We start from the raw sequence: 14,286 nt of genomic DNA on the forward strand, positions 1-14,286 counted from the left end.
CTCGTATCCGGGACGACGTCAATAGACGTCGTCCCGGAAATGTGGGTCCGCGCTGTTGCCGTCATTTGGCAATAGCGCGGATCCCAAGTGGTTAAACTTCTCCACAGGTTTATTCCTGACCCGTTTGGTGTGTTCCTTGGCCTTCATGATGCTCTTTGTTCACTAAGGTTCTCTAACAAACATCTGAGGGGTTAGAACAGCTGTATTTATACTGAGATTAAATTACACACAGGTGGACTCTATTTACTAATTAGGTGACTTCTGAAGGCAATTGGTTCAACTAGATTTTAGTTAGGGATATCCGAGTAAGGGGGGCTGAATACAAATGCACACCACATTTTTCAGATATTTATTTGTATTTTAGTTCCAGAATTGCACTGTCTGTCAGGGAGAGAGAAACTCTGTGCAGGGAAGGAATGCTGTTGAAACATGCTGTGATATAAGAAGCAAGGGGGTCACTTTTTTGGGAGATTAACAGGTGCTTCTTTGTGCCTGGAGGATCGTTGACCGAAACTAGGTGTGGATCCTGAGAAACCAGTCTGGTCACTTCCACCTCTATAAGAGAGCAACAAGTCTTTTCGTCTCAGTTTTGCAACTCACCAGCCTCATATATGGATGAAGATCCCATCCAGGAAACCAGACTGGCAGGTATATTTTTTTGTGGGGCTTTTTGTTAATTACATCAGACATAACTTTTTTTTAATTTAACCTTCCAGACTGTACTTGCCGAGATACTCAGATGGGAGTTTGACATTTTTACATGCAATAATATATTTCATCAGGAATATTTTATTATTTTACAAGTCTTTATTTATATTTTTCTCTACATTTAGACCAAGCAGTCACTCAAAAGTGACAGTTGCAACAGTTAGGACAAACCAAAATACTGTTGGGGGTGCTTGTGTAGTTATAACACCACTTTTTAAGAAAAAAATATTTAAACTTTTCCATCCTTTTCAGCCATGAAAGCTGCCATCTTAGTCTCTTTTGATCTGCACCTGCATTGGTGCTGCAGATGTGATCAGTTATGATATCAGCCATTTGATGGTTTGACAGTTTGGTTGAGCTCAAAGGCAAATTTGAGAGAATGTTTTTTTAAACCGTTAATCAATGGGTTCCGCTTTAAACTATGTGAATAAGAGGTAAGATTTAAAAATACCCCTGACAGTGTTATATGGTTTGTCCTGACCCCTATTATTGTCAATTCTGTTGTGCATTTTGAGAAAGATGATTTTTTTTTAATATTTATATAAAGTTCACATACTGAATATTATCATGATACATTAGTTGCACACATTTACAATGTTATTCAAGATGGTGGCCCTTTAAATTCTAATTCTGCACTAACTAGTATCAGCCAATCACAATTCCCTCTACTCAGATTTGTGAAATATGCTATGAGCTGTTGTTGTGTGTTCCTACATTTAAGCCCTTGAACACACGGTCGGACATTCTGCCAACCAAATCCGTTGGATTTTGTCCGACGGATTGTGTCCGAAACTGTTGCATACACACGGTCGGACCAAGTTGTCGGAAAATCCGATCGTTCAGAACGTGATGACGTTATTTCGTTACGACGGGACTACGTTCAGGCTAGTAGCTAATAGCTTTGGTGTAGGAATTTGATCTGAGCATGCGTGGCACTTCGTCCGATCGGAATTCTCTACACATGATCGGAGTATGTCCGATCGGACCAGTTTGTCGGAAAATATTTCCAACAAGTTGGAAAATTGGGTCCGACGGATATTCCGATGGAAACAGTCCGATGCAGACCACACACAGTCGGATTATCAGACAAAACGGTCCGATAGGACACATTCCGACGGAATCTCCGACCGTGTGTACAAGCGTGGAGTTAATACTTGAAAATAGGAACTGATGGTGGCAGCAGCAGTGGTTTGCAGTAACCGGAGAAAAGTTTGGTGTGGAAAAATGTATACAAGATTGGTTGCAATTGGTTACAGCATACTATTGTTTTTGCCAGTTGTTATCAACTAAGCTACATTTTACATTGGGAAACTCTTTGTATTTTATTGTGAGAATAAGGATTATCAGTCTGATAGTACAATCCCTTTTAGAATTGCCAACAACTGTGTGGTTTGAGGGCAGACCTAAAACAATCCATTATATTTTCATAATTATATTACATAATAATTATTACTATAATACTATACACATACATTCATATACAATTTGGAAGGTCCCTGCACCACATAGTTATTTCTAAATCTAAAAGAGATTTCACAATAACATTGTAATTTGTATGGTCAATTTAAAGAGGAAGTAAACCCTGATGAGTTTACTTCCTCTTTCATTCCCTGCAAAGGTAAAGCATAATGGACTACTATGCACCACATAGTAGTCCATTATGTGTCACTTACCTGACACAGGAGCCAGCAATGTCACAGCTGTCCCCTGTAGTCTTCTCGGTGGGTCTCGCTGCTCCCATTTGGCGAAGCCGCGACGACGTCACTACCGCGCATGCGCACGCGAGCCGCCACATGCGGCATCTTCGTCGTTGACGGTGCCGCGCTCAGTGTGCCTGCGCGCTGCTGTCTACGGCGCATGTCTTTCGGCAAATATCTCATAAACCGTGTAAGTTTAAGAGATATTTCTTGGACCTACAGGTAAGCCTTAATCTAGGCTTACCTGTAGGTCAAAGTGTGTTGTAAGGGTTTACAACCACTTTAAGACCCATGTTAGGGTCTACACCTCAAATTTAGGGTCATCGATAAGAAACAGCTCTTTTATATTTCATGGAAGATTTGCTGCCATCACACCTCTACATTTATAGTTTTTTTTTTCTTTTGGTATTTAATTAGATTTAGTTCTTTAAAGACTCTGCGGTTACAAAAAAAATACCTGCTGATCTCCCAGAAATGCACACAGCTCCTAATTAAATTCCTGCTGTTAGCAAACACAGGCGGGGATAGCAATGCAAATTTGGTGCAAATATTCCTAGCTGGCAAGGGAAACTAAGTTGATTTTTTAGTGCTAGAATACAAAATAGCACAGCACTAAAATAAAATGAAACAATAATTCTAAAAACTCATCTAAATAATATCTTCTTTTGGAGACTCATTTGGTGTGAATCTCTTTTCAATCCTCCTTGGTCCTCATTGACCTTTTCCTGTGAGTCTTCCTCCAAAGAAGGGAAGGGCAGGCAGCACCAGAGAAGTAAAATGACTTCCACCTGAAGGTTGGCATATCACGCGTACACATACTCCTAGCTGCTAGAGAAGCTGGGAGTGTGTTTAAAATATTACATTTTGTACAAATATGTACAGTCTGGCGGAAAGAAGGGAAAGGGAAGAAATTGAAACCTTCAAATACATTAAGTGGGTGAAAAAGGTTCAGGAGGGCAGGCTTTTGAATATGAAGCATCAAGAATACTGGGACATGACCTAAAACTATCAGGAAGAAAGTTCAAAATTAATCTTAGAAAGTATTATTTCACCTAAAGAGTAGTTGAAGCTTTGCAATAGGCTTCTAGCAGAGGTATGAATCAATCAACAGTAAGTGAATTCCAACACGTTTGGAACAAACATAAATCTAAACTCAGCCAAAGAATGTATATATAGAAAAAAGTTGATGGACAACTTGGTCTTTTTCTGCCATCACTCTTGCATGTTAGACAACATTTTTGCTTTTGTGTTTACATAAGCTTTAACCAAATAAAGTTATAAGAGTACAATATTTTAGTGATGGCGGGGCTTAAATGGTTTTAGATGGGATGATACACACGCAAAAAAAACTTTTGTACATTTTTCCCTACGCATATCACAGCTCTTCAGCCTCAACTACTGTCCAGGACAAAGCAAAAAACAGAAAAATTGAACTTTGTGTATTCCTCCAATAGTAAATACACATAAAATTAAAATATCATTCAATTTGTATCGCATGCAAAAGGTTAAAATCATGCTTGTTAGAAAACACATCATAAAAGCATTTCATCTCATGTGTACAAGGTCAATAAGTGATACCATGAACCTGTCGATATGGTTGGCCAGAATAGGGTTAACACATTTCAGGACTTCTAAGATCTCTTTCATATTCATATATGACAAAAATGTATCCTTTAAAGCTAAGGATAGATAAAATATTGAATTATCAGATCATCAAGAACATTGACACGAACAATATACAATTCCAATGGTTATCTGTTCAAAAGGATGCAAGGATGGAAAACGAGGAAAAAGGCAAAACTTATCACTGTACTACAAAAATTGTTACCTCAAAAATGAATACTTCAAAAAATCCCAACAACATCATCCACATTGGGTGAGAAAGTATTGTATTCCACAAGTAAAGTCCTGGGCTGGCTTCTTCTGATGTGGTTGTAACAAACATGATTTTCACCTTGTGTATGCAATGATTATTGTAATGTATGTGTATTTACTATTGGAGGTATACACAAAGTAAACATTTTCTAGATTTTGCTTTGATTTATAATTTTTAGGTATGATAGCTCCTCTGGTATACTGATGTTTAAAAGGTCTACCACTAATATGTTTATTTTTATTCTCCAGGACAGTCGCAATATAAAAAACACATCTGTGCTACAAGGTTGTCCACAATTTTGCTCCTCTGGTTTAAGCAACCGTACTACAGTAAAGACAGTAAATACTAATGCTATGACTCAATTATTCACCAAAGCAGAATATGTAATAACTCTCTTTTCCCAACAGGTCCCCTTGTGTGGGCAAAGGTAGTATTTTGGCAGAAGTTGAAGCAAAATCCTCCTTGGAAACCCTTCTTCCTGGTCACGCACACAATTAATTTTAGTCAATATTAAGCTATTTAAGACCAACAGAATCCTCTAAATGGATCAAGGCACCCTTCCATCAACACTTTAATTGATTTGACTATTTTGATAGATTCTGTTGCCTGCAATTATCTATTACCGGTACTTGAAAAATAACACGTGTCCCCAACATAACTCTTCATATACTATGCAGCTTAACACTTTAGGCAGGCCACATACATTAAAACCTGAGTGTACAATCTGCTTAAGTTTTGTCAACAACTGTGTAAAATAAGACCTTACCCGATCAATTCAATTGATATCTAATAAGTTAGGCACTCATTTTACCTAGCTGATGGTAAACCTAAAACAGCTTATACTGTCATATTGCAACACGTATGGAAAAGTTGAGGGCTTATCACCATGGACTTTAAAGATGCTACCCTCATCTCCTCCAACCTCTATTCAAAGCTCTACCTACTTGACCCAGAGCTTAGCTCTCTTCTGCTTCTTACAACAGGCTTCATGGGAGCTAGTAGTAGTTAATCGCATTTAAGTAGATGATGTTTCGTAGTGCCTCTGCGCCACTTCTTCAGTTCCAATCGATAATGGGAACATACCCCAGTATTTAAAGCCACACAGGTAGAACAGACACTTTAACCCAACCACTATGAAATGTGTCAAGGCAGATATTGATTGTCCAAGAAAAGGATGGGAGGTATGAAAGTTGTGGAACCTCCATGTTCTAGTTACATAATCCAATTCTTGGTGCCAAAAGCCTGCATATGTGTTAATCTTTCTATTCACATTATTCTACACACACATCTGAAAGTCTGAATTGTTGTCAAATCACTGGGTAGAGATATTCTTGGACAATCAACATGTGCCTTGGCACATTGGATTAAGGTGTCTGTGCTACCTGTGCATAAATGCTGGGGTATGTTCGAACTTAAAAAGTGGCTTGGATGAGATATGAAACATCTTCAACATTACAGAACAAGTCCAGTTGAATGTGAACAACTACTACTAGCTATACCATCATCTGGATAAATGAGAACCATTGCAGAAATTTAGGAGAGTCCCTTGAACAATTTTATTATAATCACTGCAATTTCAGTATAAGGACTACACAATTATTGTGCCACGTATGGCCACCCCTATTCTTCCCCTCTAAGCAGTGTGACCTCTGATGGTGCCGCAGTCATTCCTGTATTTTTTCCATGGAACCTCAAAAAAACACAGCTGTGAAAAGAAAGATATGACAATAAACTTGTTGGTGTCCGTGTCTGTTTTTTCATTCCTATTTCTAACAAAAAAAAATCTTTAAAAATCTGTGTTACTTGAATTAGTTTTTTTTCTAAATGAACTTCCAAAAAAGTGAAGCACATATATAATTAACTGTGACCTTAAATAATTTGCAGATACAATGAAATAAAACAAATTAATTGTGACCAAAGTAATGCAGAATATGGACTAAGTGTAAAGTACCCCAGTCCCTCGTCTGGAGCCTAACGCCCTGGGGGATCAGGGCAAGGCCCTCTGATGTTAGCGGGCTTGTGTACACCCGTTGCACGTTTTTGTGTTTCACTCTTTATTGGCATGCACATTTTTTTGTCATCGGATAAAGTTTTAAGACTGTTTTACGTGCCATGGGCTTTCAAAAAGCAATATCTGTATGTAGTGAAACTACCTCTTCCCTCACATTCTCAAAATTTAAATACCGTTTTCTGCCTAGCTGCTGAAACATTTAAATAGACACAATAGTCCATTTTCATCAAGTAGCATTACTTTTTAAGTATATCTAAGGCCAAAATGTTTTCCTATTTTTGGATAAAGTAAGGGAGGAATAGAACCTCTCTTAGGTTTTGATTTTGTCTCTTCCACTAGGAATATCTCCCCAAGAGGGACCCAGCAGTAAAACCCCAAAGAGGATATAGCCCCTCTTTGATCTATCTAAAATTCAAAAGTATTAAACAGAGTACTACTTTAACTATGTACAGTACCTTTCTCTGGCTGACAAGACTTACTAAGAAATTTCAGCTGTCTATGGTGTCAATGAATTAGCCAAAGAAGTGAGATGTTAACAGAGTAAACAATCAGGCTTGCTTATTGCTTAATAGGGCAAAAAAAATAAAAATGCGTGGCATACACTAACCACTAAAAAAACATGTACTGATGTAACCCTTTGAGCACTCACTACTTCCAAAGGTATGTACAGTATGCTGAATCAAATTTCTAAGAATATTCAAATAATAGCCAGGTTTTTGGAAAAATATAATAAAAATAAATAAAACCCCAATTTATTGCTACAATTAAAGCGGTTTTGTACAGAAAATTGCAAGTTCATCTTATTCAAATGGCTTTGGAACATAGATGCAGTTGTGACCATTGAAATAAAATATGCAGTATTTACCTTTTATTTTTAATGTTTATGCCGCCTTCCGGGCTCTCCTCCCGTGGGAGTAGGTGTGTTTATCGGCTTCGCAATGGTCCCTGGGAACTTTTTTAGCTATTTCCCAGGAATCCAGGGGGGACACAGTCATGCCGAAATCTCGTGAGATTTCGGAAGGAGGACGCCGGTCACGTGACGAGGGCGTGTCCGAAATTGCCATTTTGAAAGTGGGCAGGTAGCTCTATCTGCCATTACCACTATAGAACATGAGGAAAGAGGAGGACACTCAATGAGCATGTGCGAGATGGAGCGGTGGATGCTGGAAGCTCAGCGTCATCGCATCCAGGAAGTAAATGCCTGTGGGCTTCAAACGCCCACAGTGAAAATGGAAACCGCCAGACTGCTTTTTTAAAAGTTTTCCTTAGCAATGAAATCGTCACGCCGGGGGTTAAAAAGACGCCGATCGTGACTGCAAAGACACCGTAGGAATCGCCCACTAGTGAAACAGGTAAAAAAAAAAAAAATGGCAGCGGAATCCCGCTTTAATAAATTATATATATATATAAAAAAAAAAATCTACAACTTACTATGAAAAAGCCACGATCATCCCTACTCTAACTCTGTAAACATCAGTCAAAGTGTGCTTTATAGTCATATGGACCTTTATATCATAAATACATTATATTGGTAATTAACTTATTTATTCATGCTCTGCATAGAAGTTTTTTTATTATTATTATTTTTTTTTTATTATTATTTTTTTTTTATTTAAAGTTGGCTAATATTTGAAACTGAAATTTTATATAACACGTATCAATTCAGAGATAATGATGGTTCAAAGTGTTACATGGGTACGTGTTTTTGTTTAGTGTTTGTGAATCTTCGGTTCTCTTTTCATTGCCTTACTGAATAATGTCGAGAAGAAATAGCCGACACCTGCAAACAAGTTACGTACACACAGCCAAACCTGCAGACAAGCAAATGAATGAATAAACCTGCTTAGGGAAGTGTCTATAAGACAAATCTTTGTTTACCCCACCCCTTTAAATTTTGGGCGTTGGAGGAAGGGAATCCCAAACCCGGAAGCAATTCCCCCTCCATTTGCAATATCACAGTCACGTGGGCGCTGACCACCATCTTGCAGAGCTATAAGTAATAAGGAATAAATTAACAAAAAGGTGTTGAAAGGTTATGCTAAGCATCCATCTTGTTTCTGTCAGCCATCTTAATATTCACAAACTTCCATTTCACAATATGTACAGTTTGAACACCCCTTTAACTTCTCAGATAACTGTCTCAACATGAGATTCTTCTAACCCGTGTGTTCTCACACACTTATCTATAACCTTCACACTGTTTCTCAGCATCTTTTTGCTACAAAAGAAATTATGTATCTTTTCTTATATTAATTCAGCTAGCTTAGAACAAAGAACAATAGCGATTTGTCTTGACCAGCTGTAATCGTCTTGATGTCTACTGCGCATGTCTTATTCTGTATGACGTAAAATACACTATATTATTTGCTTTGTAAAATCTCAATACAATTAGTTCTCGAAGGACGCCATGGTGTGTGTGTGAATTTATTTGTCCTTTGAGAATTGATTCCAGAGTACTCTGAATTTATACAATACATTGGATCTAAGGTCTGAGAGGTTGAAAGGACCCCCCTAGACACAGGATTAACCCTAACAGAACTGGGGGCTCGTCTCGGGATGGATGTTAACCCTTAACAAACTTGGAAAGCTACTAACGGCTCGGTAAGTGAATTCTATTCTTATTGAGTGAAATTGACTTGCCGCAGTCCAGGTGTCAGGTGTGTGACTTGGCTTCCATCCCACAGAGATTGCTGTTGGGTTATAGAACCTCTCATAAGTATACATAAGTTGACCGGTCATGACCTTGGAGGTCATATAGTGTTTTGGGGACACTTGTAAAGGTTTTGGTGACCTTAAAAGAAAAGGTTTTGGTGACCTTAAAAGAATAGGTTTTGGGGACCTAGGAAAATTTACAGAGTACTCTAGAGTTTTCGTTCTGTTCGGCACAGAACTGGTGACTGACGATCAATGTATTGTGTAAACTTTGTGTATGATTGTATAACTGCTTTGCTTTAAAAGTATCACGCTGAATGAATTGCGCTGAGTGTGTATATGTGGACTGCTATTTTGTTTCCAGAACCAAAAGGCATACTTGGTGAGTAGTATTCCTGGAGGTTAAAAAGTTACAATTTGGGTAAAGCTATTTTGTGAAAGGTAAACAGATCCATGTACATTGCAAGTTAAATTCATCTGTGGTTTAAATTTGTCTGAAACAAAACAGCAGCTCCATGAGCAAGATTGTGTGTTTATTGTATGTCTGAAATACTCTTGAACTTGTTCCAAATTTATTCTGTTACAGTCTTGAAGTGATTGTAGCTGTATTAGTACAAAAAAGTATCACGGACAGTACTGATTTCTTTTTGGTAAAGGAATCTAGGTTGAGGTATTGTCTAATTGTCTGATTCACACCGTTGTCTGATTGTCTGCACCGCTAGGTGGCAGTCAAGCAAGTAAATTGTTTGGTTTTCATAGGAACACTAAATGTACGGAGCGATACCTAGTTAACTCTTAGGTGGTTCATATGGCAGGATGGACAGAAAGCCGGTTTGGGCATTCTGACAACTTTGGATCCATTATTGATCCAGACTTTCCTGAGTAATCTCAAACCCCATTTAGTGGTCCCAGTCAAACAAATGATTACTGAATGGTCAACACTTTCTAGAACTGACTTTGGCAAAGCTCTTTCACAGAAAGATGTCTCCACACAACATTTCCAAGGGAATACGAAGGGGAACTTTAGAGGCAGAGGAAATTTTAGAGGCAGATTTAGAGGCAGAAATGGAAGAGGGATGAGTCGCTCTAGAAACAATGGATGTTTCAATTGCGGTGCTGAAGACCACTGGGTGAGTCAGTGTCCTCACCCCACCCCTTCTCAGACTCCCGATTCCAGCTCTGTCCCTAACCAGACACAACAACCACAGGCATCCAACAAGGTCCAACATTTCCAATCAAATGGGGAAATCAACAACAATGATGTTGCCCGGAGGGTAGTGTCCCAGCTTTTCCTTTTGTCTCAGATGATTTCACTGACAGTCCAATGGTTGCTATTTCAATAAATGGGAGACTCCTCCCCTATCTTGTTGATAGCGGGGCCACTAGGAGTACTATTTGTGAAGATCATTTCAGAGGCAAATGGGAACCAGCGGAACCCTCTTTGGGAATTAATGGGATACTGACAAAAACATATAGGACTCCACCCCTACCAATAGAAGATGATGAAGGGTACACCATATGCACACATTCTTTCAGGATAATACCAAGGTGTCCTGTAAATTTGTTGGGAAGAGACTTGTTTGGGCCACTAGGAATCACAATTAGAACCAACTCAGAAGGAGGTCTAGACATTTCCTCAGATAAAATCACTATAGTAGCATGCAAACCAGGTTCATTGATGCTGTCACAACAAAATAGTGAAGAAGATTTTGAGGATATAGACCCCCAGGTCTGGTCTACATCAGATCTGGATGTAGGACTTATTTCATGCACACCATACAAGGCCACTCTCAAAGAAGGTGCATTTCCTATCTATCACAAACAGTATCCACTCTCTAAAGAAAAGATGGATGGCATAGTGCCAATGGTGAAAAAGTTTCTGCAGGATGGAATCCTGGAGGAAATTATTTCTCCATACAACACACCTGTTAACCCTGTAAAGAAGCCGGATGGCTCCTTCAGATTTGTACAGGACTTGAGGGCCATAAATGACCTCATAGTCCCAATAGCACCCATTGTACCTGATGTTCCATCTCTGCTGTCCTCCATTCCAGCAACAGCCAAATGTTTTACTGTGATTGATTTAAAGAATGCTTTTTTCTCTGTCCTTGTAGACAAGGAGACAAGGCCACTCTTTGCTTTTACTGTGTCGATTGACCAACACAATCGCCAGTTTACCTGGTGTAGAATGCCCCAGGGATATATAGACTCACCTGTGGTCTATTCTATAGTACTCCAAGCCACCCTCAGGCCTTGGACTGCCCCTCATGGTTCTGTACTGTTGCAATATGTTGATGATCTTTTGATTTGTAGTTCTTCAGAGGAGGACTGCCGAGCTGATAGCCTATCCTTATTGAAATGGTTACATACGTGTGGCCACAAAGTGTCTAAGAAAAAATGACAATGGTGTAAACAGGAGGTTGAGTACCTAGGGTTTGTGCTGTCTCCGGGAGTTAGGAAAGTCAGTCACAAAAGAATTGTTGCTATAGTGGGTCTGCCCCGCCCACTTACCAAGAAAGACCTGCTAACCTTTCTTGGAATGATTGGTTACTGCCGCCAATGGATACCTGACTGCTCTTTCTATGACAATATATTGAGACAAGCAACCCTCTCTGAAATGTCTGATATTGTAAAATGGTCTGATGAAATGTTAAATGCTTTTACCATGTTGAAAAGTGCAATGGTTACCAGCCCGAGCCTCGGCCTCCCTGATTTTAGCAAAATGTTTCACTTGTTTGCTAGGGAAAATTGCAGAACCATGGCAGGAGTACTGGCCCAGGAACATGGTGGGAGACTGCGCCCTGTAGCTTTTTTTTCAAAGGTGGTTCCAGTACAGGTGCAAGGCATGCCTGCTTGCCTCAGAGCGTTGGCTTCTTGTTCTATGGTCGCAGAGTTGGCAGCACCATTTACTTTGGGCCATAACACTACTTTATACACCTCACACAGCGTTACCACACTCCTCAAAACTTTACATACTCAGCATATGTCAGCACAAAGATTGAGTGGGTATGAAGTCATCCTCCTGTCCAATCCAAACCTGAAAATAAAAAGTTCAAATATAAACTAGAGCAGATATGCTTTCAGTACCAATTCCTACTGCACAAACAGTTTTGTTGATGGCTCTTGCAGCAGACCAAGTGATAATGTCTATCATGCAGGATATGCTGTTGTCTAACTGCCGGATACTGTCCTCGAGGCCAATCCAATACCCTATCAGTCTGCACAAGCTGCTGAATTGATAGCATTAACCCGTGCATGCCAGCTGTTTGCAGGAAAAGAGGTAAACATTTACACTGATTCCAGGTATGCTCATGGTGTGGTTTGGGACCATGGTGTAATATGGCTTCGCAGAGGATATGTGGCAGCAGATGGAAAGAGCATCTCACACTCTGACCTAGTCACAGCATTACTAGATGCAATTCAGTTGCCTTCAAAACTAGCTATCATGCACTGTAAGGCACATACAGGCCAAATGACTGATATAGCCAAAGGTAATGCACTAGCTGACAGAATAGCTAAAGAAGCTGCATCTACACAAAAGGCAAACATTCAAATGCCCATGCTGACACCTCAGCCATGTTCCCTGAAAGAGACACATTGGCTCACGGAACTACAGGCTTTTGCCACCCCTGATGATATTGCGCAATGGAACTGTGATGGGATGATACAAAAGGATCCTAAAACAGGATTAATCTTCAAAGAGGGGAAGCCGTGTATTCCTGTTGCTAGCGCCCCCCTGTTCATTGCACAATACCATGGACTGGGTCACAAGGGATGGCATGCCACATGTGAACTTCTAGATGCAGATTTTTTCATTGCAGGATTACCTAATCTAGTCAAAGCTTTTGTAAGGAGATGTGTCACTTGCATTAGGAACAATCCAACAAACCCAAAGAAATCAAAGCATGAACATCTTGAGTACCCAACAACACCGTTTACCCATTTACAGATAGACTTTACACATATGCCCAAAGAAGGAAAGAAACAACAATATCTTTTGGTTATCGTGGACATAATGTCACGCTGGCCCGAAATTTTTGTCACCAACAATGAAAACGCACAAATTGTAGTGAAGATCCTCACACAGGAAATTATTCCTAGATGGGGGTGTCCATTGCAAATAAATTCAGACAATGGCCCAGCTTTCACAGCTAAAATATGCCAAGATCTTGTAAAAGTACTAAAAATAGACTGGAAATTTCACCTCCCCTACCATCCACAGAGTTCAGGAATTGTAGAAAGAATGAATAGAACAATTAAAGACAGGATAAGGAAGGCTACAGGTGGGAATTTTGGCAAGTGGAAAAAAGTTCTCCCAGCTGTATTAGCTGAAATCAGAATGACCCCTCACAGTGTGACGGGTTATTCCCCCTTTGAGGTACTCATGGGTAGGCCATTCCCCACACCGTGGGCTAATCATCCCTTGATGGTAGAGAAAGGTGATTTGGAACAAATACAGGAGGAATATGTAAAAAAACTGATTGAAACTCTTGATATTGTCGAAAGAAGAGTTGCTCGCACCTCTCCTTCTTCTTCACAGATACCAACCCACCCGTTCCAGGTCGGTGATCAAGTTGTGGTCCAAAGGCTTCAGAAAGGTCGAAAGCCGCAAGAGGTTCCATTCGGACCAGTGACCAAAGTGGTAGCCGTCACCAGGACCGCCATCCTTACAGAGGAAAGTCCTACTTGGATCCATGCCAGCAGAGTAAAGAAGGTTGATCTAAGCCCAGGAATTCAAGAAAGGCTGAAAAGAGGTGAAGCAGGTGTTTTAAGTCCTCAAAAGACAAGCACAGACATAAAGGACAGTGATGTCACTCATTTCACCACAGACTTCTGGGAAGGCCTTTTGCCTTCTGGTGATGTTTCTACTTCTGATCTTTGTCCCAGTGTGGATAATAACTAACTGTATTTTTCATCCTGAAGACTTAGGTGCCTTGAAACTCATATGTGGTAAAAGCGAAATACACACCAACCATACTGACTTTCACCTCAGAAATCGCAGTAAAAGAGATGTCTCTAATGAATTGATCAAAGAAACAAGTTTTTCTGGAAAAATGTTACTGTTAAAATTTAAAATATGCTTACGCTAGAAAGTCAGGATATGAAAAATGCTGGATTTGTAGTAAGTTGCACCCAGAAACTGCTAAAATCCCACTCTTAGCTGTCCCTCTGAACCTCAAGTCATTATTGGAAAATACTCTAGTCTTAAGTATTAAGAATGTCTCGGAAGGGTACCGCAATCAGAGTATTATGTTTTACACTTTAGGAAAGACACATGAACCTGAGTGGTGTGTTCAGTTAGGCAATACATCCAACGGAATAGGTATGTGTTCCAAGTCTGT

The 14,286-nt window shown here is 39.7% G+C and overlaps 1 long non-coding RNA gene across 1 annotated transcript; it reads left to right on the top strand.

Annotated features, from left to right (window-relative positions):
* The first annotated feature begins 462 nt into the window (after positions 1 to 462).
* On the top strand, positions 463 to 6,025 carry LOC143924940 (uncharacterized). Its single transcript, XR_013261921.1, has 2 exons — positions 463 to 648; positions 4,689 to 6,025. It is a non-coding gene; the product is annotated as an uncharacterized LOC143924940 (long non-coding RNA).
* Positions 6,026 to 14,286: the final 8,261 nt, after the last annotated feature.

The sequence above is a fragment of the Lithobates pipiens genome, unplaced genomic scaffold (genome assembly GCF_037356315.1).
Source record: "Lithobates pipiens isolate NorthernLeopardFrog02 unplaced genomic scaffold, aLitPip1_a1.2 Scaffold_22, whole genome shotgun sequence".
NCBI lineage: Eukaryota > Metazoa > Chordata > Amphibia > Anura > Ranidae > Lithobates > Lithobates pipiens.